General features: G+C 35.3%; 1 protein-coding gene and 1 long non-coding RNA gene across 5 annotated transcripts in view; one reads left to right on the top strand and one right to left on the bottom strand.

Moving 5' to 3' along the window:
- The window catches only part of ROBO1 (roundabout guidance receptor 1), a 737,333-nt gene that overhangs the window by 149,511 nt on the left and 561,159 nt on the right, over positions 1 to 26,663 (top strand). The gene's annotated exons all lie outside the window — the stretch shown is intronic.
- LOC311430340 lies at positions 11,744 to 15,796 on the bottom strand. Its single transcript, XR_014688711.1, has 3 exons — positions 15,646 to 15,796; positions 14,950 to 15,104; positions 11,744 to 13,707 (listed from the first exon to the last, which is right to left on the bottom strand). It is a non-coding gene; the product is annotated as an uncharacterized lncRNA (long non-coding RNA).

The following is a 26,663-nucleotide window of genomic DNA, read 5'->3' as shown; positions in this document are numbered from 1 at the left end:
GGTAGTTTTCCAAATCCAACAAGATGGGGCCTTCTTTAACAGACAGATTACTTTTGCCTGTGCAAAGTGTGGAAAGTATTGAACCAGAAGTTATGGTAGAGCACAGCCTTCTGTCTCAGTGCTCCCCCTGAAAAACTCTGGGACAAAAACCATATCAGTTAAATATGATTTTTTTTTCTTTTATTTGGTATTGGCTTACAATAAATTTGATATGGCAAACATATCCAAGGGATATGTCAGAAAGGAAATACATTGGCTATATTAGGGGTCACAGTGCATTTTTTCTGGAAAATTAGGCAGTCCCCTGCTATTCTAGTTCCTGGATGGAAGACTACTTGCAGATTGCAAGTAAATCAGTGGTGGAATTGCTAACGAGCATTGTACCACTAGAGTGGAAGCAGTGAAAATATTTCTATTACTTCTGCTATGCTAGGAGGCAGAGAAAACAATGGAAGAATAAAGACAATTAAGAGCAATTCAGAGGGAATTTGGGGGCAAAGAAATTAAAGAAATGCACTCTATGCTTAATAAAGATCAGATCCATAAACAGCAAAATCCATTCCATACACTTTCACTTGGTGGAGTTTGTAGTTATTGAAAGACCTTTTCTTTAGACTAAAGTAGGCTCATTTCCTGTTCTGAAGTCTGAAATGCTTTCTTCTTATGTTTCAATCTTATTTTAATCACAATCTTATTTGTGAATCAACCACAGAAGAATTCCATACAAAGCCAGAAAACTTCACTATTTCATATGCACAATGGATTCTCCATGGTGCCACTAATCTTACTTACCATATTTTAGTACTACCTTAGATCCATCCCTGAACATTGTTCCCTGAAAGCACTATCTCATAAAAATAAATAAATAAATTATAATAATAATAATAACAACAGTGATAAAGAGAACATATCATTATTATAGATATATGGATAGCTCTGACAAATTATGGTATTTTGTTCCAGTTCTTCTATCTAGCACAGTCCATACTTTCATAGTTTATTCAGTTAGGCCAACTTTATTTTTACTTCCTTTTTTTAAAGTATTTAGCGACATGTTGATACTGTGTTGTTACTTCTTAATCACTGGTATATTCCTCTGGAATGTGAGACTGCTTAGGGTCCTTTTGGATAAACTATGTCAAAACAACTGTTTTTTACAGTGATACTATTCAGCTGTGGGTCTGTATTCATAAAGTCATTATGGTGTTTAACCAATTTTCTCATAAGCTGTCAATTTCATTGAAGAGAAATTATTCAGTGAGCATCTCATGATAAGAAGGTGGTGATTTTGGTTCATACGTACTTATGCCAGGTAGTAAAAAGAGATTCAAAAATAATACAAATCAGCTATTTTTCCAGATTTTTATAACATTCACTGAACTGCATGAAGGCACAATAAGATTTTACTTATTATTTTTATTCTCTTATTAAAAGGTTACATCTCATGCATGTGAAGGCCATGATATACTCTTGTTTTGAAGCTACATTGTAGGATATATAGATAACATAGGCTTCAAATCAGTCATACTTGAGCCCAGAAGTTTTCTGGTTATTTTCCATGAAAAGAGCTGAAAGAATGGAATTGAACTGGATTACAATATCCTGTTGGCATGTTAAGTAGCACAGTATAGCCCATGTCTCCAGAAGGATGAATCAGGAAAGCTTATATTGCATCTACTAGGTGATGACACACTCCTACATTTCCATTGGATTTGGATCGGTTTTGATCTCTGCTTGTAACTAGAAGAATTAGGGACAATTAAAAAAAAGTCTGTATTCCCTTTTCTAATGGCAATGATAAGACCTCATGGAAAAGTCAGGGTGATCATGCAGTTTTTCCTAATATTTCTCAGCATATTTTAAAATGTCAATAACATCATTTTTTCTTTCCTGTGTTGAAAAGAGGCAAGCAAATCTTGTTTGACTGCATTTATTTTTAGTTTTAACATTTTGAAGTACATTGACTGGTAATTTCATCTTTCACATGCTTACTTTGTCCTAGCATACCACAAGTTTTCATCTTCTTCTCCAATGAAGGATTGGCCCATCCTCAAAGAGCTGCTTCAGTTGCAGCCCAAAACGCATTACAACATTCTGCAGCTCTGCAGTAGCTCACCTTTGAACTGTAGTCCACAGATATCCTGTGTTTTTTCTACTCTCTGCAGAGTATGATCTTGTCTGCTGCTATTTATAGATTTTGTATACTTAGGAAGTAAGAAAAAAAACACTGCTTTGTTTTGTTTTCTGTCAGATGGGCCTCATAATTTTAAGATCTAACTATATTTATAGAGTAGGATCTTTGTTTTTGCTCTATCAAATGTGTTATTTATATTTTAAAACATTCAATCTTTAACCTTTTTATGTTTTATTTTCTGGTATGAAGCAACTTATGAACTACATCAAAAATATGTAGTACATAAAAGTCAAGAACAGAATGTTCATTGTTATTGCATTTAAAAGTTATCTAAGAAAATTGACTACTGCTAGTGCAGAGGGTCCTTATTCAGTAAGTCAAATGTGTGCAAATGTATTCTTGAAGCCATTAAATTCAATTGATTTGATCAGGGTTCAGTCATCCAAAAATACCTCATATAGTCTGCATTTTATAACACTCGGCATCCAGCCTTGTCTTCATTCCTTTCATAATAACTGCTCAATATCCAGTTGTGTCTGTATTTTTCACAGCTAAACAGGATTATTTGTTTTTAAGTAAAAGTCAACATACTTATTCAGAATTGTCAAGCATGTATACGTTATTTACACAGTAGTAAAAACTGATGGATAAATACGTTCAAATGTGTATTGAAATGGCACAAAATAGCGCTGTTATTTTTCTAGTCAATGGCAGAAAATTTTTATGCTTCATGTTAAAATTTGCATCTCAAATAGAAGAGATGCTATGTTTGCTATCCAGTAATCTCAAATCCTTTGTGGTTCCATATTTGCATACCCAATTGCTTTGTCATTTTGAATCAAAATTTTTAATCATTTATCTGGATAATTCTCCACATGCATAAAAAAAAAAAAAAAAAAAGATTGCATAATGACCACTAAGGGAGAGGAGAAAAAAGACACACACACACAATCAATTTTTGTCTTAAAATAGGCTTAAAAATGCTTTGATATCTGCTTTAATAGTGCTAAAATAATAAGCTTTCATGTTATTGTCCAGAGAATGAGAACATTTCCAATGTGAGAGGGACCAAATGCCTCTCAGTAAGAGCACAGCTCCAGCCTTTCTTCAGTGTTGTGGTCTGCAGCAAAACACTCAGTATGTTTAAACAAGCATACAATGTGTATTTTGCAGGAAACTTCAAACAAACATTATGTAACTCTGAAGGAGAACAAGACAAAAGAATGGAGGGAGTATTTTGCCCTTAGTCCAGAACAACAGACTGATTTATTGTGGAGCAGCAGACAGAATAGGAGCCATGCCAATAAGTAAAGCTGTCTGGCTCTGATTCGTTTCTCCCTCCTCATCCAACATGTGTCTTCCTGTGGCGGCAGAAGAAACATGTAGAGATTGTTTATTCATTTTTATTATTATTTAAAAAATATATATATTTTTTCTGTCTCCATTGTCCCTCCAGTAACTCCTGGCACAGTTTCCATCTGCAGGCATCCATACATTTTCAGTGCCCCACCAGCCTTTATCCCCCCTGGTATGTTTGAAGAACAGTATGGAAATGGCTCTCTCAGCTTATTTACTGCTATAAACTACCGGAGTTACCCCTTAGCTCTTGTAACACACGTGTATTATTTCTAAACTTTTTGCATCTCAAATCCTGCTAATCATCCTGACAGGAGGGAAGATCAACAGTATAAACTGGAGATTGTTCATGCTCACTCACAAAGTTAGTGAACATAGGAGGAGGGCTGGAAGTACAAACTGAGCAGAAATGGGAGAACACACTGCTCAAGGGGTGAGGAGGGAAAATGGGGATGAAGAAAAGGAAAATATAATTTTGAATTTTATTTTATTTTTTACATCTTGGGTAGACATGTCTCTTTAAGAAGGTCAAAGATAGGGCACCAGAGACAACTGGTAAGCAGTGTAAGTCAGTACTTTGTCCTGTTCTAGTCTGTAGTAATTAAAGAGCCTTATTTTCCCCTGGCACATCAGTAGTAAAAGACTATAAATTCAAAGTGTATTCATTGTTTTTTTCAATATTTGCAGTCATTTCATCATCATATTCCAGATGTAATCATGGTGTACAGTTTTATCTTGCATGCTATGTGTACATATGCACTTGTGTACAACAAAGAGTTGGGCTGCAGCGAGGAAGGAATTTGTGCAGACAGTTTCACAGGGTGAAATGGCTCTTTGTCTGATTCAAGCTGCTTAAATATTTTCTCAATTTCAAGTTACAGTTACAAAACTACATACTTTAAATAAACATAGCTCTTACTGCTGTGTTTGGCTATTGGTAAAAACATGTTTTTTAAATCCATTTATCATTATTGCATTCTATTTTGCATTTTTCCATGAGGACAATGGAAATCAATGATACTATTTAATTTTCAGAATGAAACCAATACTTTAATGTAACTCTCCAAGGTGTCAGCAATACACCTACTCATCATTCAATCTCTGTTACTCTAAACAGATGAAGTTTTATAATTTATAACATCAGCATTACTGGCATCTTTTTCAATTTTCAGAAAATTTTCAATGTTAAGTAAGAAAAAAAAAATTGAAAACATACGTAGCTTATAGACATACCACTTTAAAGAAATGTTATTTCATTTGCAAACATGAAGTTAGCTTGACAAAAATTTTTTTGCAACTTGTTTTCCTGTAAATACTGTTGCCTTCTTTAATAAGTGCAAGAAGAGAAGTGCTACTCTGTTTGTAAATAAAAGTCTTCTCCTATTGCTAATAGCATTTTTTGAAATGCTAGATCTTTAGATGCATGGATCAATCTGTAAAATAAAAGATGTATCTTGTGCTTCATTAAATATCTTAGTTTGTTTCACTGATATTTCTTTTTGTTATATTCATTATATTCTCTGAAACTCTTCTGCTGCCTATGAGAATTTCACAGATCAGTAACTGGAAAGGAAATTTTGAAGTCCAACCCTAATTCTGCTGCTAGACGTGTTCTATGTGAAAATCAGGTTACTGATGACTTGTAGTATGTACTTAGATATACAGCGTACTGACTATTCTGCTTAGAGAAAGCGCCCTATCCCTCCTCCTCCTCCTGTTGTTGCCCAAAGAACTATTCTTCTTATTAGTATATTGAAACAAAGTATTTTAAGATGCTTCTTTTTAAATACTTGTGCTCTAGTCAAACACTACATCATGCAGAATGAAACCAAGAAGGTCCCATAGATTTGTCTTTGCTCATAGTGTTTTTATGGGTGGTTCCTTGCATGCAGTCTTGGTTTTCATTCCCTCGGCTGTTGTGACTGGAAGCCAGCCCCACGCAGTTCCCTAAAGAGCTTATTTGTTCCCTTGCCCAGACAGCAAGCAGGCAACTCCCATCTCTGCTACCTGTAAGTAATCTTTTCCCCTTTTTTTTAATGATTATTTGTGATTTCTATTTGTGAACAAAAAATATTTCTATTTCTTCATTAAAGGCTCTAGACATATTTTTAGGAAGAAAGGAGAGGGTGAATCAAGATCTGCTATGTTTCTGCTATGAGAGGTAATCTGTTAGTAGCAGACAGAAATTTGGAGTTTCATGAGAGACACTTTTTGAAAGTGTCTCTTTTTTCCCTAAAATACAGTGCTGGAACAAACAAATTATTTTATGTGTTTCGTTAAGGTGTGAATTTCTTCCAGGATGGAAAATTTCTTTGTAAATTAAGCCCATGATATTCCTGGGTAGGCCCAGTGACATTTTTCCCCCTTGATTACAGTATGGTTTTATGTACCAGAAGGTTGGTTGGATGTCTGACCCTCTCCTTCCTTCCCCTCCCATCAGAGCTCTTGTGCAGGGAGCACTGATGCAAAGCTCTGTTCTCTTGTCAATGCTGCTGATTATCATCAGCCATGATGGGCTGGAGCCCTGTAGTGGATGGAGATAATGGTGATTTGTGGGCAGCTGGAAAGATGGATATGACTTGACTTCTTCTCTTATTTCAGAGTTCATCGCTGTGTTTTGCTGAATGTTTTTAGATGATTGTGCACATTCCAACATCTCTAGATGCTCACAGCACTTCTCAGCTGATGGTGGCATTTTTAATAAGTCATTCCTTCCATGACTTGTGGCTTTGCTCCTAGAAATGGCATAGGTGTCTCATGAAAGTGATTAAAGCAACTCTTAAGGAACACTATTGATTTAAACCACTTAGGGATTTGGCTCATACGTTAAAAGCCAGCAATCTGACAACAAAGGATAGAGGTCTAGAAATGGAGGCATGATGTTAGATATATTTATTTTGAAAACGATGACAGAGAATGTGGAACAAGAATTGGGGAAGTTGCCAAATCCAATTAAGAAGAACACTGCCGGGAAAAAGGAAGAACATAAAAGGGAGGGAGGGAAGGAAGGAGGCAAAGTATGAGGTGCAGATTTTTCATCATGAGGGATCATTCAAGCAGAGCTGACTCAGGGCTTCTCAACAATGTAGGCAAACATAAATTTTGCTCTCCCAGCTGCTGTGGAGTAGTGCTTTGACAGAGTGCTGGCTGAATAGCAAGAAGTGTTTAGTGTTAGGCTGGCCATGCCTATAGTCATGAGGTGGGGAAACAGTGGAAATGAGACACTAGCAATGCCTACTGCCTCTCCCTTCAACTTGCACCCAGACTCATTTTCCAGAACTGTGGCACAGGCTGGCAAGTCGGTGCAACCAAGGCTGGTATTGCCAGGGAGAGGGGAGAATAGTCTAGGCAAACTGTATCTGCCCCTTTCAATGCTTTCTTGATATGAGTGAATAAAATAAATCATACTTCATGTAAGCAATTTTGTTAGTTTAGAATTTACATTCCTAAACCTATGTAAATAACTGTTGGAGGTTGAACCTCTTTGTATTTATTCAGAATCTCTTCTTTATCATATCGTTCATTTACCTCATAAGTGGTCTTGTATGGGATACCACAAGCTGTGATGATGGCTTCTGTCACCCATCATGTTCAGTGGATATACATGTATAAGACTTAGTGTGATAACAGTGAAGAACAGATGTAGAAGCTGCAGATAGCCAGAAGTGACAGAGAAGCTATAAATCTTTTGATTAAAGAAGTGTAATCTCCTTTTGTTACCTTTTAACATGAGACCCATTTTGATCATTGCTGAAGACTAATTTAGAACTGAATAAAGAGTTCTGGATACTTTTGAGCCTAATTTCTTGTCCCTAATGTATTCAGGAATCAGGTTTTCAATAAAATCTTTCTGATTATTCATTTTTCAACAGAAATGGGATAAAATGCTTTAGTATGTTAAGTAATGCCTTCGTTGTATATACCTTGTTATAATAATTGAATTACAGTCAGCATAGCAAAACATTAGGTATTGCTCTACCACGATGTAACTGCAGAGCTTTGCTTTAACAAACTAACAAACAAAACAAGAACAAAGAGTTTTACATTGATTTCAGTTGTAAATTTGCTAAAAATGAGCATTCACTATGAAGCAAAGTCAGCAGAAGACTGAAATATCACATAAATCTTTTACTAGCTGGAATACAGAAAGAACGTCAGTGGGGCTAATGTTTTGGCCTCTTACTCCTTCATACCCCCATGAAGCATATTAAGTAAAAAATATTTTGAGTTCTGGATACCAAAAATAAAAATGGATCCATGAGAGAAAGCTATGTTTTGAACATTAATAGGACCCCAACACAATGTTGTGTTTTATTATCTTTGGATATAATAACATTGGATAAGGGGGTGATAAATTAGAAAGTATTTGGGGAAACAGTCCTGCATCTAATACATTTTTTTTTTAAGTGCAGTAACTCTTGAAGATAAAATGTTTTAAAGCATATTGATTTCTCAGAGGGAAGAAAAAAAAAAAAAAAAAAAAAAGCTATTTTAGAGGCTTTTTGAGACATCCAGACATCCAGCATTTGGAAGGTCTATTGAACGAGGAGTTTTTCCACCCACCTTTGTAAAGGAGTACATTTGCTAATCTAAATTTATCAGGATATGAGACATTGATCATGACCCATGAAATGTTTTATCCAGCTGAAAGTACTTTGTGTACACAGAATGGCTTTTATTTGTCCTCAGAGGGACCTTTTGCAGACTTTAATAGTCCTTGGGCTGATCGTTGTGTTAACAAAAGGAACTTGCAAGTAACAGCTTGTATTACTGTTACTCAGTGACATTTAGAAACCAGAAACCACTTCTGCTTGTTGCGTTTGAAAACCTGTTTTTCTGAACATGTAAGGAGCTAAAGAATTGTTACAAGAGCAAATGAGGAAATGTTTTCTGTGCTTCACAGTTATCACTTCACTTAATCAGTTACTAATTTAGTCATCAGTGAAAATCAAAGGACTGTTTCACAGACCACAATAGTCACTTACCTGCTGAGTTGCAGTGATGAAATTCTGATGTCCTATGACTTTTATCTTAATTCCTGATTACCATAGGCTTAATCTTTCCTCATCATTTGCTTTCTAAGCATGAATTTAGAATCCCATCTTTTTTTCCTTCCTTTTGCATTCAATTTCAGACAAACTTTCTGAGATTTGTCCTATTCTTCTTATACAAATTCTCATGAATTCATAAAGCTCCTGTGACAGTCTTTAGTATTTTTCCCCCAAAGCTGTCAGGAAATGAAGGAGATTGGCAGGCATGCTGGAGGTTAGGACCCTCTTCCCACACTTGAATCAAATACTGCCTATATTTTCCTTGGATCAGACACCAGACTTCTTCACTCCCCATTTTCTGCAGGTATAACACTCTTTAATTGTCCTCTGCAGAAGTAATCCAAGGATAGAGCTACCCCTCCAGGAAATTCTAATAACATTATAATAAAAAAAATAAAAAAAATTAGTCAAGCTATCAGGCTGGTGAACACCCAGACTGCTAACACTGATTTGCCTCTTTCTGGCTTGCAGATAACCCAAAAAAACTTATTTTGGACAACTACAGAGATTTCACTTAGGTTTCTTTTTGTTCTGATCACAAGATATCTGTGTATGTACTGTGTATGCAGGACTAGTTTTTTTGTTTGTTTGTTTTGTTTTTCATGGAAAAAGTGCACTTAGGATTTTCTGCTTTGCATTACTTGTTTGTCAGAGTCACCAGAAATACCAAGTACGTTGGCTGGTCTTTCATGACTCTGGATTGTAAACGGTACTTTCCAAGATGATTTACCTGGTAGATAAGATAAAGGTTTAAGCGATTAAGTGAGAAACCAGAAATATGTTTTGCCATTTGAGATGAGAGCAATTGCCACTAGGATATTACTAGAGTTACCAGTGCTGTATTTATGTCTGCTTTTGAGCAACAATATAAAAGCAGTCACCTTAATATATGTTTTCATTTATCCTTGGTTGGAATGTTATGATAATTGCTCCTAAAGTTTCATGATCCGTACCTTTCTGGTGTGGAGATCAGTTCTGCTACACAATGGTTCTTCACAAATAAAGTTAAAGAAGCTAGTTGAAAGGGCTGGGGCTATTTCAGTACTGCTATTCTTTGTGAACACATGAGCCTAATGCTTTGTGATATATGTAGGTGGTTTGGGGCTTAAAGTCTGGGCATTATTGACCTCAAACCACTAAAGCCTCAATTCACCCAGGTCACCTAACTGTGGTATTGCTCCACATCTCAATGAAGTCAGAGTAAATTGACAACTTTGACAAAAGAGATAGTTGTGCTCTCCCCAGTGCCTCTGCCAGGCATTCCTTCTGCTTCCAAAAGAGATAGTTGTGTTCTCCCCAGTGCCTCTGCCAGGCATTCCTTCTGCTTCCATTTAGCTAGCACTAATATTTGTGAAGCTACACGGTCAGTCAGCTCAAAGAATTGATCAGACCAGCACTGATAAACAATTCCTACCAAAAACAAAACCAAAACTTTTCAGCCTGGCCACCTTTCCAGCTTATGTTATATTGGCCTAAACATTACTTTTTTTTTTTTTTTTTTTTTTTTCTTTCCTATTTTAACAACACTGAGATTATGTTTTGTTGTATGTATGTTGATGTAAAAGTCATAAAACTTTAAAAACTGCAGATACAATTTGTGTTAATACACTTCTGTCAAGCAGGGATGACTCAAATCCATTAAGAATGTATGAGTATATGTTAGAATACATATACACATGTATATGAACACACACAAACACAAGCACATACATTCTAATATTATAAAAGCACAGAACTAGATTTAAGGGATGTTTTAGGTAAAATGCTGAAGTAGAGAAGAGGTCAGGAAATATAAATTTTTACTTATTAAACTGTGCTAAAAAAGGTTGATCTGAGGCTGCTAGCAAGTATTCTAGGTCCTTATCAGTCAACATAACCTCAGTTTATAGGATGATCATTAATCATTGTTTTCCTAGTGCAGACAGAAGCTGTAGCCAAAAACTGCAGATGGGAGAAAAGAGGGAGCCGCTAGAAACAAAATAAAGCTTGAAGACTTATATTCATCCAAATATTTATCAATGTCATTGTGGCCCCAAATCATTCACAGTCTCCATAAGCAATCTCATGTATTTGAAAGAATTCAGATGTCCTTAAATTTACATTTTTATTTATTTATTTATTTTCTGAGACAATCCAGAGATACCAACCTGTTAAACATTGAAACCCCTGCCTCTTGGATTGATTTCATCCAGGCAAATCAAGATAAAATGTTTAGTTTGTGCCAGGACTAGGAAAAGGGTCATGGAACAGGGTGAACTGAAATGTGTTAGCTAATCACAACCTCCCTTCAGCCCCTTTTCTAAACTAAATAAAACCTCAGTGGGTGAAGAATAAAGCAGTCACAGCAAATCCATCAGATTCTGCAGACCTATCAGTGACACCTAGCTGTCAGCAGTATCAGAGGCCGTCAATAATATTAACATGGACACCTGACCTTTGTTCATAGGTGATGGAAATCTTTGATCAAGGGAACAAGTGTTGTAGTAAACTGACTTGTGTCTGAAATCAAATTGAAATGGTTAAAAGGGAGGGGGAACAAAAAACACCTCTTACACTCCTTGGAGGTATCTGAAGTTGTCCTAAATGCTACATGAAATGTGTTAAATATAATTTACCTTCTGTTAGGAGAAATTCTAAAGGAATTAAAATATTCATATTCTTAGATAATGAGATTTTCCCTGGGAAAATTAAGGTACAGTTCAATTTTAAAATATCCCAATAGTGTGTTAAGCAACCTTTGAAGATGTTGAGTCTTCCCTTTAGCTTCATTAAAAATTCATTAAAATATTTTCCAGATCTCTAATGTGTGATGGAATGTTTAATTCAGGATTCCCAATTTTGTTCTTAAGGAAAACATTTATCTTAAAGATATATATGGAAAAAAAAAAAAAAAAGACTTTTACATTTATTATTATTTGAAATATAATATTTTAATTACTCTGAATTTAGTGAATGATAGTGAAATATGAGACATCTGAGGGATTCTATTTATGTCATATCTTATGCAGATGGTACTGGTAATAGGTAAAGTATTCTAAGGCTCTTTACAACTTGCAGTGCTTGGGCCTGATTTACTAGAGTTAATTACATAGGCTTATTTGTCAAATGTAAAAAATTACAGAATATAGTGCTTTTCATTAATAAACTGCTCACCTGGTGAACTTAATAAATCATTACATTGCAGCCATTAAAATATCAATACATTTTATTTATTGATTTTGAAACTTGCACTTTTTCCCGGATTCCACAAGAGGGCAACATGTACTAGGCATTTAACTACAAGACTATTAAAATCCTTTCATTATTCAACAGACTTGGATAAAATTCATTGATTTTGGATTTAGCATTCTTCTGTATTAAATTGTACTGTTATCTAAACTTTTCATATTGATAGGGGTTAATAGAAACCAATCCTGTTTGATATGGTACTGAACGTGAGTGTTGTTACATGTACTTATAATTAACTATGATTAAGGTTTAATAGGCATTTCATTTATCACTTGGACTGTCTTAACACCAGCACTCTTTTATTGGAAATGATGTCATGGCTAACAAAAACTTTTAGTGTCTCTTAGAAGGTCACACATTGGCAAAGCATATGTTAATATTCATGATGGAGATAGGTTAACAGCAATGTTGTGAGGTTTCCTGAAGGAACAAAAATGCCATAATTTTGCACAGCAGAAGGGTATGGTCTTTGCAGCATATGTAAAAAGGCAACTAAACTTGTAAAAGAGTAATTTTCATCTGAATAGTCCTCCTGCAGTAGTTCACTAGGGCAGGAGTCTGCATCTCTTACACACTGGATAAGGCTTTTCTCTTCAAGTAATCACAGTGAAATCAATTACACTCTTAATAGAATAAGGGTGGTCCAACCTGGTCCAAAACAATTAAATCAGTCCTTCAAAACAGTGACAGCTGATCAATGCCTTTGGCATATAACTCTCCATCTCATCAGGTTCTTGACATTCACAAAGCTTGAATCTAAGAGCTGATTGTTTTTATTTCTCTCATTCCAAAGAATGCAGAAGGCAAGCTTCTCAGTTTTGTGTGTATGCTGCACAGAACATATAAGAACATTTTTATATAGCCTAACTTTGAAATAGTTTTATCTTAGAGAAACTGATATTTTTATCAATATTTTTGTGTCAAAGTGAGTAGTATTGTTATACTGTATGGTCATAGAGACTGATCAATGCAGTAGAATGCTCAAATTCTCAAAAATTTATATGTGTTATGATTCATTTTTCACATATTTGTCTCTTCAGCCTGACTGTAGCATGAACAATTTGCTGTAACCTAGAGAATGCCTGACACTTTAAATCAATACTTAGAAAGAGAGAGAGAGACAATCATTGTCTTCACAGAGCACTTAGACTGCCTTCTTCCTGGCTGAGAGTAGTCTCACTGAAAGGGGCACAACTTTGCTGGAAAAATTAAAGCTATCTATCCAAAGTCTTCAGAAAGCAAAAAGAATATTGCTTGTTTTGTTTTGTTTTGTATGGCTTTGAAAAATGTTCATTGAAACAAATATTATAAACTATATGCCATTCAGGAAGCTAGGAACTCACCGCTTTAAGTTAACCATGCCATAAAACAGCAAATCTATGTGGAGAGTGACTTCTCTCTCAGGAAACAGGAGAGGCAATGCATACTCAAGTAAGCCTGTATATATTTAAACTACAGTCACAGAAGTTATTTATATATGAATTAGCCTGTGGTGAGTTCTGTGCTGTCACAACTGATTGACTACTGAAATCCAAGCCAGATGAAGATTGGCTGGCTTATCTCTCTGCTACATAGCACTGACTGCAATATAAACATGATTAACTGTAGCATATCTATTTTGTTGTATTTATCTTTGTCTGAGAGTCTTGTTGTATATTCTTTGTTTCTTTTCTAATTAAGTCTCATTTTTCCTTTGCTTTGTTCTTCTATAGTGTGTATCAGTGGTATTGGGGGTCATCTCAAGTAGCTAGTACCAGCTTTTGCAATCTGCTGGCCCAGTCAGCAAACCGTATTTCCAGAAAAGGTGGGAGTTCTTCCTTCCTTAGGTCTTCCAAGTGCACCTCAGATGAATAGAAGATTCCAGTGCTTGCATGTCTTTTCTGCTGCCAATAAGTTCTTGAAGCCATTGCTTGTCTCATCATTGTACATCCATAGATCCTTTAACAGAAAAATGACAAATGTATGGTTTGTCTTCATAATATTGCTAAGAATCAGAATATGGTGACAGTAGGTCTAAACAGTTCTCTGGATCCAGCTCTCTTTTTTTGTTGTCATAAGCATTTTTGGCTTTTGTTTGTGGAATAATTATCCCTTGAGCTTTTTTTTTTTTTCTTCTTATTAAGATGTTCTTCAAGATTGGTTGTTTTGTACTTTTACAGAAACCAAGAAAGCTTTGTTTACAAACCATTACCACTAATATCCTTTATCAGCGCTATAAAATTTCTAACACATTTGAGCTGAATTATGTGGAAAAGCTTTATTAGGTTTGTTTTATTCTTACTTAGTAAGTTTTTGAAACCCATGCTAGTAAAATTTAAACTGCTTCTGGCTAAAATGTTTCTTGCAGTCCCTGCAAGACAAAGTTTAGTTTTATTTTTTCACATATACATATGTTGCAACTGTCATGTTGAAGAAGCATGTACTGAAATGACACCCCTCCACCCCTTTTAACCTTGCAAAAGCTGTGTGTCTCTGATGCTTCTGGTGTTCCCAGGAAAAACACGTGAGGGGAAAATGTCAACTGGTATCACTGATCCTATCGATCCCCTAGTTTTTATTTCTTATTGACAGGCAGTCACAGTATGTAGGTCATGGGGAAATATCTTGTAATAAGTGTCTGGATGTGTTCCATATCATGCTATAAAGCCTTGATTTCATACTGAGGGTGGAGGTGAAGGCATTGCCCCTGTGCCCTGCAGTGTGCATTCAGCTCTCAGTGCATTGCTCTAACCCTTTGAAGGTTATGGATAGCCTGCAATATATACTGCTCCACAAGGAAACGATATGATCCTTTTATTTTTCTTATCTGGGAAACCTTTCCCAATCGTAGGTCAAGGGTGTCCCAGGAGTAATACAATCTCCTCTGGAAATTTCAAAGAACTCGATGATTATCTGCAATTGACTGAGGACATCTGTGCTGGCATACTGACACCCTGCCTAATTGATTATCCTAGATTCACACAGCTACATTCAAAACCAGGGCCCCAGCTGAACAGATGTCATGGCTAACACCCCCTTGCATTTCATCAAAAAGTTCTACAAGTGGCTTGTTATCTGTCAGAGTGGTGAACATTTACATATACTGATTGTATTGTATTAGATTTTTTTCTTTAGTTGAGAAAAACCCTATACAACATCAGCCAGTAACCCAGAGGCATAACTAACTGGTCATTAATATACCTGTGGCAAAACCAAAGCCATCTTTACCCTGGTTATGAGGTAGTAGTAGTAAAATGCCAGTTCTTCCTGTGGAAGGGAACAAGCAGAGAGCTCCGAGGACTTTGTCTGGAAATCTCACTTGGCTCTGCTCATGAGGAGCTTTTTTCTTCAGTTCTCTGAAAGAGAGGAAACATGGGGTAAAACCCAATAGCACATGATTGTATATGTGTTTTTCAGTGATATGATCACTTTGACCTTGACCACTGCTTCTAGTCTCTGCAGTTGGTCACATGGTCTGATTTTATGTAAAGATAAAGAATTTAAGAAAATTCTGATAGTCTCTAGTTAGTCTAATTGCTCTTTATTGCTGACAGGTGTTTATCATCACTTCTGCCTGTAGAAAAATGTCATCAGTCCTTAATATAACACATAGTATACTTCTTAACACATTTTCTGTAGCAATCTATCAAGAAGATAAAAATTAAGTGTGAGCAGATATTACAGTATATTTCTTGCAGTATGTAAGTATGAAGTCCATCATTTTCTATCTTTCATTTCAGTAGCAGGTCACACTTTTATGGAAAGGAAAAGCACTAAGTTGTAAGTTTAAGATTCCTGCAGTTATGGATTGTGTAGTTATGAACATTTACAGAAAATATCTGTTAAAAGCAAATGAAAAAAAAATGAGACCGTTCTTCCTCAACTTATCTAACTTACCTTTAATGTTGGTGACTAAACAAAGGATTGATGCTTTTGGCTTGACTAGATACTAGTTCTTGATGCAAATTTTGTCTGTAATGCCTTCCAACATACTTTCCATGAAAATGGTTGGGTAGATATCCACACCATAGCAGGAGTTCTAATCTCACAATTCACTGCAGGTTGAGTTTTACAGCTGATCTTTGCTTAATGTATTCTGACTTTCTGTCCTGATTATCAGAACTAGGATATCTTTCAGGTGATACAAAGCCTACCACCTGGGTGGAGTCTCTAGATAAAATGAGGTATTGTGGATTACTTCTGTATTTGCATATGGGTCACTCCGTTGCAGATATGTTCATTATTAATCACAGCTGCTGAGCTCTCTGTACCTATTTCCATCTGTAGATTAACTATACCTCTACCTGATAAAAGCCATGCTGCTTTCTCCATTTTATGCATTAGAAATAAACTGAAAAGAAGTTTTAGTTTCTTTGTTTCCCTCAATGTAAAATGTGCTGTGAGAAGAATCACAGAATGGTTAATGTTGGCAGAGACCTCTGGAGGCCATCTGGTCCAACCCCCCTGCTCAAGCAGGCCACTCAGTCCCAGGTGGATTTTGAAGATGTCCGAGGAGGAGACCCCACAGCTCCCTGGGCAGCCTGTGCCAATGCTCAGTCACCTGCACAGCACAGAAAGGCTGCCTGGTGCTCAGGGGAGCCCCTTGCATGCTAGGTTGTGCCCAGTGCTGCTAGGAACCTCTGTGAAGAGCCCAGCTCTGTCCTCTTGGCACCCTCCCCTCAGCTGTTTATGCACCTTGATGAGATCCACCTTGAGCCTGAAGAAAGCAAAATAACATATAGATCAAGAAATAAACTATGATTACCAGCATCATTGCAAGTAAATTCCTTATTCAATCTCAGTTTACGTGAACACTGAAGGTAATTGGAGGAAATGATTTCTGCCACTTTTTACCACACACATCACAGGAGTTCTAAAGCTTTCTGTCCCAATAAATTTCTCAATGGCTTGAAAGTTGTAATTATTGTCTACTTCTGAATATATACCCTTCAGGTATTTATACACATCTACAAGATCTCCATTGAGCATCCTCTTCTCCAGGCTGAAGAGGAGGACGTCTGCCCAGTTTGGCTATTTGATGGACATCTTACATTGACCTAATTTAAAATTACTAATTAGTATATTTAAATTAAAACAAAAAAAAAAAAAACAAACAAACAAACAAACAAAAAAAAAAAACAGAAGTATCTAACATCTACTTTAACACTTTAATGTAAAGAAAAATCTATTTTTTTTTTCAGAGCAGATTAAATAACAGTTTTGCAGAAATGATCTTGAATTTTCTCCTTACTACTATCTGAAGTCAATCTGTCTGGCAGCATATATTCTAGACCATTTCCTATACTGAGCTATACTTATTTAATGGTTTAGTTCCACTCATTTAGGTCATTTTAGGGCCTTCTCTTTGATTAAGAAATTTTATGTGTTCAGCAATTATATTTGACATGGGTATGTGCTGATATAAAGGACCTCTGAGGAACAAGAATAGAAGTTGCTTTCAAAAGATGGCCACCTGGGAATTTGTGACCTCCTTCGGTTGCATTGCAAGAGAATGGTAAGGAAACTCCCAGTTGTAAAACAGAAAATAACAAGTTAGAGCATGACTTTGCCCAAAGTTACTTGCAGTAACTTTTTACTTTAAATGCAGTAAATAATGGCCTGAGCATTTTGTTTTACTGCTTCTGCTGCACAATGTTGTCAATTCATTTGCTTACATCATTTTTTTTTCTCTCTCTCAAAAAAAAAAATAATGAAGAAATTTTCTATGCTTATAGAATTATCTAGTTGAAGCAATTCAGCTTACAATAATTTCTGTTCAGCTTTGAATTTTTGAAACTAGCTCTTTTCTACTTGAAGCCTCTACTTGGTACCTTTAATGCTGTGCAAATAGCAGTTTAGCAGCTAAATGTTCCTATTCCAAAAGCAGGCTGGTATTATCTCACAGGTATTCTTGTGATTTGATTCTCAGATACAACAGATAAAATTATCTACTTTTCAGTTCTTAATGCATTGAAGTGTTTACAGGATTGGCTAAGGATTGGGTAACTCCCTGTCAGCTGTGGGTTTTCCTCCCTTTAGAGCCTAAGTCCAGATCGATGCAAGGAGAATAAAAATACTTCCCTTGTCACAGGTGTGGTGTAAGTACATTGAAAAGGTGATGGGTTGCTTACATACTGTGACAAGGGGAGACATGAAAGCAGAGAAAATGGGTAAGTAGGACTCGAAGAAGAGATAAAGAAATAATCCCAGAAATATTCTCCAGCTGCTTTGCAGTGCTGTTATGCAGCAAAATAGCAGTAGATGTGGATGTCCAGACCTGGATGCTCAGTGCAGGGTGGAGTGGGACGCTGGAGAGTTCTCACAGGTAGGCATTGTCCCACAAAACAAGGGAAAAAGCTGCAAGCACACACATGCAAAGTACACTGTATATAGGGATGAAGAAAATTGAAGATGAAAAAGACTGGTTCATTTGATCAAGATATGTAGATGACTGAAAACAGACAAAAGATGCAGGCTATTTAATTAATTTAATTTAGCTGCCTAGTGCAGGGGTTCTGAGTCAATGATCGTTATTCATCCTCCCAGAGGAATTCAGCTCAGTATGAGTAACAAAGGTTATATTCAATAAGGAAAGGCTTTCCCTTGTCTCTATTAATATCACAGCAAAAGAGAACAATCACAACAGTCGTATTAACTATAAAAGTATGAACTGTTACCTACCTCTGTTGTCAGTTCTGAGAAAGGTGGGGGGAAAAAAAAAAAAAAAAAAAAAAAAAGGTTAACCATGTCTCTGTCAGTTTTGATCTACTGTTAAGCTGTCATGATTCCTTTAATAGAGTCAATCAATAAAACCTGAAGAATGATGCAAATGTTGACCTTAAATTGCAATATGGAGGAAATACATTTTATTTGCTATTAAAATAGTGAGACAACCTCTGCATCTTAGGGAAAGCTGCCTTCCCTTACCTACTGGGCAGGGATAATGAAGATAGACCAGAAAGACGTGTTTTGTAAGGGTGAAGTGTGCTTACTTACGTTATCGTATTCATTCACATTATGAAGAAGTTTTTCATCAGAAAAGTTGAAGGTTATTTCTGTTGATTCCAAGTTATCAGATATTGACGTTTTCCTTGAAATTACCAAAAATGGTGCTTGCATGTATGTACATAACTATAAGTATATATACGACAGTTTCCTTTGCATAAGGTATTTTTTTTTTTAACTAAATGGATAATCTGAATGAAATTTTAAGAAATGTAAGAAATTAGTATTCACATAAGGAAATATTTAAAATCATTTATTCTGCTATATGTATTGAAAATGGGTTTCAAAGTAAACAACTTTAATTAACGATTGCAAACTGTTAATGTCCTGACCTTTTCTCAAAACTACTGGTCAGTGAAAAAGCCACTTCAGCAATATTGAACAAAGGATTATCCCAGGGTGTACTGTAAATTGTATTAAGATATCAGAAAGAGTTCACCCGAGCAACAAAGGTTGCTGCATCCTTGACTCTAATCTGTATAAAGGAAGCAGAAGCTAAGATTATATTTGAATTTAGCCACTCTGTGGCAAGAAAAATCCTGTTAGTCATGCATTGATTTGGAATATTCAAGTGCAGCCTGTGTTGGTTTGGTTGAGAAGTAATCCTGATTTAAACGTTAAGCTTCTGAGGGCTAGTTTAACTTAAAGTAGATAAACCTTGGGATTGTATAAAGTGTTTATCACAAATAATATGCTCTGTAGTTGAGATACTATGTAGTAGCTTAAAGAGCCAGAGCAATTTGAAACTCTGAGTGCCATAGAAATGCTGGAGTTCAGTAACAATTTTTTTTACATATTCCGTTTGTATTTATGTAAAATTAAGATGCCCAGGACCATTTCCAGATGGTCTTTGAGTAGGGACTCAGCTCAAACTCTCTGGGCAGCCTGTGCCAGAGCAGACACCTGCACAGTAAAAAATCTGTTTCTGGATGTTCAGGTGGCATCTCCGGTGTTCCAGTTTTTGTCTGTTGCCTCTTGTCAATGAACACCACTGGAAAAAGCCTGGTTCCATCTTCTTTGTGCTTTTCATTCAGATATGTATGGATACTGATGACATCCGTCCTGAGCCTCCTCATCTCCAGGCTAAACAGTCCTAGCTCTCTCAGTTTTTCCTCATGGGAGAGATTCTCCAGTCCCTTCATCATCTTTGTGGCCCTTCACTGGACTCTGTCTAGTATGTCTTTCTTGTAGCAGAAAGCCCAAAACTGGACCCAGCACATATTTCATTTTTAAAGGAAAAAAAAAAAAAAAAAGTAAAAATTAAGCTTTACAAAATCCCCTGTTTTGATTAAAAGTTTCATGCTTCAAAGTGTTCTCACATTTTTGAAACCAAGTAAGTTGATTTTGCTAAAAATCAACTATTTTTTTGCTAAAAATCAACTAAAGTAAAAATAATTTCACAATTGAATTCCATTCTGCTTAAATAAAACCATATATAAAAATAATATATAATATATATTTATATAAAAATATAAATATTATATACATATTTATTTCATATATAAATATATATTATATATTAAAATATATAAAATAATATATAATGTATAAATATATACATTATAAATATATATACGTATATATACGTATATATATATACGTATATATACGTATATATAAATATATACGTATATTGAATATATATATATTTTAAAAGCTGTAATATAAGAAGAATCTACTTGTTTTGTGTCACATTAAGAAAATAATGGCATCTGATATTTTTCTTTTGTCATTAACAGCAACATGGACAAAAAGTAACCATATTTTTAAATTTAGGAGAACATGAAGACCATAAGATTAAAGACAAAAATTAAAATAATATTCAGGATGTTCGCTGTTTTCAAAGGACTGTTAAATGTGCTAAATTCTGTAGCCAAAACAGAAATTCTATTTATTCCTATCCAAAATTTTCTGTTAGTACTGTTAGTAGTAGTAGTGTATACTATATAGAAAAATATATAGAATATATATAGACATAGTATATAATGAATGTATATATTTCTCTCTATATATTTTTATATAATATATATGTAATATTATGTATATATTATATAATATTATTTACAATACATATAGAGAAATAGTATATACTGTATACTATTTCTGTAGTGTATGAGCAAATTTTTGTGTATAGTGATTCTGACCTTTGTATTTCTATTGAATTATAAAATACATACTACATTTTCAAAGAAAAAAAAAAAGATCAAAATTGTTAGACTTACGATCCTTCAGAATGAAACGTGCAAAGCAGCATTGTACTTTAGCTGGGGTGGTTTAAATTCATTACCCTAGGCTTTACTTGCAAATTCTGGATAGACACAGATTAATATTCTTGGAAATCACCTTTTTGATAGAAAAGTTGTCCTTGTCCTGCATACTCAATACACAGAAAGGTTATATATAAAGTCTTACTACTGAGGTGGCAATATTGTACTGTCTTTTTGAATAGAAAGAAATTGACAAAAAGAAGCTAAACTAAGCATTTTTTTTCATACATGGCATTATATTTTCATAGTGTATTCAAGTAGACTTAATGAAATTCAGAATGCCAACCATATATAACAGAGAAAACACACTGGGACATTAAAATGAACAATAGCAAGCATAAACACAAAGTCTCCTCCAGATTCCAATTACAATACACTCATCACTCACCATATTTTTCTGTTCCAAAGGAACACATGGAAAACACTATTCAATGATGTAAGATAAGCATTTATAGCAAGCTTTCTAATTCTAGCACACACTAAGAATACCTTTCTACAAGATAGTTCACTTCATTCTACCTTGGCCTGTGCCAGCTAGATTGTCCACAAAAGAAAATCCACGAAAGTGGGGAAAAATGTAGTATACTGTAAATTCACAATTTCCTTTCATTCATGAAGTTTTTTTGCATAGGCTCAATATTTTTTGATGGTAGCAACTTGAGCAGGAAAAGAAAACATGTATTATTAAGAAAGGGAATATACAGACCATTCTAATCCAATCAGTAGCATGTATTTCTTTCAAGAGTAGTGGAAATTCCATCCATTAAGACTCCTCACACTGTTCCCTTTGTTTGTAGCCTTTTCTTTCTTCAGCCATTGTTTGTTAATTTCTTTCTTTAAATGATCGGTCATCCTCTTCTGTCACCTTTCTCTTTCTTTTCACGTTATTGTTGGGTCTGTGGCTTGGTATGTAGATTACATGCTGAATTTTGGAGAGAGCTTTCTGTTAAGCATATTATCATCTCCCGGTTGGAAATCATGCTAGTTGTTTTGCATAAAAGCCTAAAGACCTTTACCTGAGATTTCCTCTCTGCTCACCACCCCCAGAGGGACAGCTGTGGCAGCTGGTAGCATCCATCAGTATCATGCTGGGAGAACATGACCTGCAAAGAAGACTGTAGATTTCAAACCAACTCATCCATTTGAGATTCTTCCTCAAGCAGCCTAAGACCATTGACCTTCTTGTATTGTAAAAAATCACATTCTCTTGATTCACAGAGGCATGCAAACCTGAGATACGTATGGTTGTATGGTTGTGTATGTGCCTATGCAGAAGAAGAAGTTGCTTTCTTTTTTTTTCCTCCAAAATTTAAGGGCGGGTAAAATCTTCACTTTGTGATACTTCCTTCCTGTTTTTCCTTCACTTTTGGAAAGCTATGGAAATAAACAAGTATACAGAGTTACAAGGCTCACTACTGTTGATAATTTTGCTGGAGTCTGTGAATGAAACTGGCTTGTTGTTTTCAAAAGGACAAATTAACTCTAGATTTGTTATATGTATTAAATAGTCTAGGAAAACTTCTTGACTGCCATTTTGAAAAAACAAACAAAAATGGTCCATCCTAAATATGAGAGAACAATGAAGAACGGGAGAATCAATACTTACAGAAACATGTGCTTGACACGTTTATGGAGAAAATAAAACATGAGTAAGATGGAAATGGTATTCAAAGTTTTCAAGGTAAGCCTTAGGTCACATCAATATTAACTACATATTGATCTTTGAGTAATGGGTTTTAAGACAGATCTGACTACATAAGGGAGAGAACTGTATTTAACTACAGAGACCCTGCTAAGTTGGTACTTTTTTAGGGCAGTAACCAAAGCATACTTTCAGGTGAAAAGTAGGGAATCTGTATTCCAAAATACTGAGCTATACTATCTTGTGCCTTTCATTAACTTTGCAATTAATTTGTGGAATTTCAGCTTTTCTTGTGAGATACTAATTGCTTATTTTTCACTTTTTTTCCCCCCTCATCTTTCTCAAATTGAAGACAATGTCTGTATTGTCTGAGATGACTGGGTTTGAACTATTTGAACTCTTGCTTCCTATAAAGGCAAAGCTCAGGTGTCAGCCAGTCCCTACCCTGTATCTGAATTTTCTTGCCAGCACAGCCAGAATGTGAACCAACATGCGGAGAGTGAAGATAATCTGGGTGTTTGGGCTTCAGTACAGACTAGTCTCCCAAGGTAATGTGGCATTACAGTTACAGTTCTGCCTTGCTTCACTCCATAAATGGAAAGAATGGAATTGGACTCTCACACCAGGGAAATATGTAACACGATAAAGGCAAAGGTCCATTCTGAAAGCCTAACATGAAGAATCAATTCTAATCCATAGCTGTTTCTCACAAGTAGCTCTTTCATGCATGAATAATAATATTGAACTCCATGAATACTCAGGTGATTGGTTTCTGCAAGATAGCAAGTGCTATTTTATTTCTTCTTTGTGATTCCTGGCCAAGATAGTAGACCATGTTGCTAAAGAACATAACTGAAACATTCTAAAAACAATGGGTGATAGGGGACCATCCCTCTGAATATAAAAGAAATAATTGTTTGTGTATTTACAAAGTACTGTGGCTCTTAAGCATCTGCCTGTGTCCTGATATTGCACCACACTTTCATGCCTATTCCAGCATTAAAAGAGTTAACTGTCCTGACCAGTAAATGTGTTCCTTCATATTTGTAAGCCGCTTTGGCAATTCCAGTACTTATTAGGGAAGACTGATTTTATCTGTAGCTTGGATTGCTTGCTTAAAAAGCACATTCTCTTCCTAAGCCAAAAATAATACGATTGTATAGTGAAGCTTCTGCTGTTCCAGCTTTCTCTAGGATCTAAATCAGCATGACACAAGTGTGACTGCCATAGCTACTGGTACAGCAGTTATGAAAGTACATTCTTCAGGAATGTACCCTGGCATGCAATGGGTATTGTCATACTTCTCTGCATTAATATCAATTTTAAGTTACTGTCATTTCTTTTATTGTAGTTTTCACAGGGAAATCATGTATTACATGTTAATATACTATCTGTCTCCAAGATGCTTGGGTAGCTGAACCCAATATTAGTATTTCACTGACTTTATAAATATTTACCTTTGGGTTGATTTGTGCCTTGTAATGGATTATTATTATTATTTTATTTAGTTAGTTTTTTAATATTTGAGCTGTAAATCTTGTTCAATATATTAGAGGACAAATAACCTCTAATGAAACTAACGGGGCAGTCCCTTTTGATTACAAAGACAAGGAATCAATGGGATTCATTTCACACATTAAATGAGGTTGGTATTATTTAACACTACAATGAGGGACAATAATTGATGATAAATTACAACTGAAGTCCTATTGGATTATACATTACTTTACTCACAGTGGTGTGAAGGATTAATTAAATTATGTAAGAAGCTGTAATATATGATTTTTTCTGAACTCTGCCTCAGCTATCAAACCATAAGATGAGCATGTTAAGCATGTTTTCATTTCTAATTCTGTGAGGGGAGAAAAATCAAATAATGCATTTTATATTTTTCTATACATTTATTTAGGTAGGTTGTTACAATTCTTGGATCATTTCTGCAATATAAAGAAAAAAAATAGGGCAGAGGCCATAAGAAAACTCGAATCTTGAATGTCAAAGCTACCATTTAAGGCAAGGAAAATACAGTTGAGCTATGTATTTTAGTTTGTAGTGGACATAAAAGAAAGATATTTATAGTGATGCTTTCCGTAATGCTTTCACTCACCAGATACAAATGGATGCATCCCAGTGGTAATTGTTTTTTTATTCATCTATTTATTTTAATTTATGTATTTAATTGGTTGAAGATATGAGGCTTTATATTCATTTCTTAAGGATCCATGTAATACTTATCAGCTTTATTCTGACCTTTAGTCCTCTTACACAGTCAGTAGTTCCTCCTTGTTCTTCCTTTGCCCTATCAGGAGACCTCAGTTCCTTCAACCAGCTGGTTACAAGCAAGTAACAAGACCTCTGTAGCCCCTCTGGGTCTCTGGGAAATGTTCATTTATAGCCCTGCCAACTAGGGCTGTTGTCCCAACACAAATTTGAAGTGAGGCTCAAGCTGGCCTTGATTGGTCTTTAGTCAGGTACAAAGCTGTTTTGCTCCAATGTCCTGCTCAGTTCTTGTATAATGTGTACCTCTTTCCATCTCAGTGCTGGTGGTTGCCCTATTTCACTAGACATTTTCTTTGATATTGAAATGTCAGAGCCTGTAAACGAGTTATCCTCATTGCTGAGTGCCTGAAAGTGCAAGGACTTCCCTTGCTCACAGTGGTATGCAGCTTTTACAGCTATTTTGTGATTTCATGGCTCTTTTTACAGGGAGGTAACACTGAGAATAGGATAATATATCCCAGATAACATCTCTCCTGCAATACAGCACATTGTTTGCTGTTGAATATAAGGTGGGCTAATGAATACAGAGCAAATAATCTGACCAGTATAGGCTGATTTAAGAATTCATTTGGAGAAGATACTAGATACCCTTTTGTGCTATGAAATGTAATATCAGTGGGATTACTCAAAGTTTAAAAACAAAACAAAACAAAAAAAAAACACACATCTTTTCATGTGAATAGGGTTTGCAAGGAGATCTTATGTTTTCCTGGGAGGTACTCCATTGTTCATTTCCTCTTTCCTCTAGTACAAAAGATAGAATGCTAAATACATAACTGGAAGATGCTTTCCAAGTGAAATGCCTTTCACTGACCTTGTGAATGTTTATAATGTTGGGAAATAGTGTTAAAGATTTTATGCAGCCTTTGCTGTCTGTAGTTTTTTTTTTTTTTTTTTTCTTTTAGTGTTTCTCATGTTGTGATGACAATACAGCAAACTGTCAGTCATGACTAGTTCATGGACATCCTACTGTCAGTATGTGTGTGGAGCACTTTGGAGAGCTAATGGAGCAAGGGAATGAAAATCAGTAGGCAAGGTCATCCCTGTGTGACTTTGAAAAGTCACTTAACCTTTTTAAGCAGTAGCTGTCACAACTGGACTCAGCTATGCTCATTCTCCTTTATTATGGGCAGAAAAAGATCCGTGAATATTAAGCAACACTTCCACTTCTTGCACTTCTGTTTCTTGTACTTGAAATTCCCATTAGCCTCTAGCTCATTCCAACATCAGAATTTTAAAACATTTTTCCCTTTTTTGTTTAAAAGAAGAGTTTTCAACTTTCTTGTAGAGAGTAACTTTACAGAGGAAAGCTTAAAATCTTCAAGAGAATGCATTTCAAAATCCTATTCAGGAAAATATTTAATTTATTTAAAATAAAATACATTATCTGAACTGTAGTTTAAAATCTTGTGTTTTTTGATGGTATATTATACTTTACAGACTAATTATGATGAGATTTATGATTCTTTTGAAAGACAAGCAAACATTTAATACAAAAATTGCTATTTTTTTCACAATAAACGTATGAATTGTTTAGCTTCTACATATTGTAAAATATTTTGAAAAAAAAAATTGTAAAATAATTTTGAAAGCCCAAAACTTTCTGAAAAGAAATATTAAATTCTATTATTCCACTTAAATGAGAATAAGCTTAAGAAAGGTTAATTGCACTGTTCTGACTCCAGGCCGTCTATCATCATGTTGACAGAATGTTTTCTTCA

Source organism: Aythya ferina (genome assembly GCF_964211825.1).
Source record: "Aythya ferina genome assembly, chromosome: 1".
Lineage (NCBI taxonomy): Eukaryota > Metazoa > Chordata > Aves > Anseriformes > Anatidae > Aythya > Aythya ferina.
This window is presented reverse-complemented; position numbering and strand designations above follow the sequence as displayed.